Here is a 1,392-nt window from a genome sequence, read left to right on the forward strand (position 1 = left end):
ACCTCCTCCCAGCTATCCAAATCTAGTCTGTAGGCACGTATATGATACCGATAATCCACTCGTTTCCATACAAGGTGTCTAGGACTGCGACTAAAGGCGATATTATTGCGCTTTTCTGAACCTGAGTATTTTGACTCCACTGCAGCTCACCCCTGTCCTCGAACAAGATTGACGACTTTTGTTACGTTTGCTAACAATGTCTGGTTCACCAAGGTAGATGCAAGGAACGAAATATACCCCGCACAGAAAGGCGGTATGTTGCGTGGCAGTGATTAGTTGCGGAGTTTTGCAAAAAAGAGATGAACAAAAAAGGCTTTACGCATTCCCTAAGCACGTTGGCGCAAGCCACCACATTATCTCCCTGTCTGCTGTCTGCTTTAGTCTTTCAGTCAAATTTTGAACTTCGCTTCGTCCGTCTGCCTCTGGCTGCACCTGTCCGCTTGCATACTACATGCAGAAACATGCTACACACAAACACAGTGCGAGAGAAACGGACGAAGGGAAGGCAAAAGACGCTACAGAAGGAGCTCGTCACGCCATACGAATTCCGCTTCCTAAAAATCAAGGCGTTGAGAAGGAGTTGGCAGTCTGAAAGATCTAAAGGCAAGAGCCGTAGCTGCATTCGATGCGATGCACACACTAAGTTGCAGCACGTGCTTGCGCCGGGAGTACTTCGATTATTCCCTATCTTCACCTTTTTGTTGGTGTGTTCAATGTCTACTATTAACTCGTGCATGTTCTCACGCCTTGTTCGTACTTGCATGGGACGTGCAGCAACATTGAAGTTCCAGGCAAACTGTAATGCACAGCGGCCGAATACTGTGCTTACGTTACCCTCCTGAGCACTATGTCAGTAGATCTATACAGAAATTACCGGAATATCGTGAAGTAAATATAGGTTTCAAGGAAAATCCCCAAATTACGGAACTTCCGAAGGGAAGTTCCCCCAAAAATCGTCTCTCTCTATAGTATCCGTTTCCTTCGCCAGTGCGAGCAGGTCAGCCAACCCGAACCGGGTGCGTCGGTAGTATGACCTCGGTCTGGCATTAGACATCTAACCTCTGTTACTATCAAATCCCTATTAAATTACTAAATTCTGATTATGCCTTGATCGCGGAATCCTAAGATCTCTATTTTCTAAAGTGACGCAGCCTATGCTTTACTCTGGCGTCACTGCGACTGATGATCAATGTAGTGCCCATGCACTACACAAACAGTCAACAGAAAGCCCCTTTCCTCCCCGGAAAACCGCATGAATTATGGAAATCTCTTCATCAAAACTTTTGAATTTTTTTCACATCAATATTGCTTCAACGCCTGGCGACGCGGGGCTGGGCGCTCGGCCTCGAGTGCAGCCCAGGCGGTCTCTGACGCGAGAGAAGTGCTTGTGAT

The sequence above is a fragment of the Eimeria mitis genome, genomic scaffold (assembly GCF_000499745.2).
Source record: "Eimeria mitis Houghton genomic scaffold, Emh_scaff1520, whole genome shotgun sequence".
Taxonomy (NCBI): Eukaryota; Apicomplexa; class Conoidasida; order Eucoccidiorida; family Eimeriidae; genus Eimeria; species Eimeria mitis.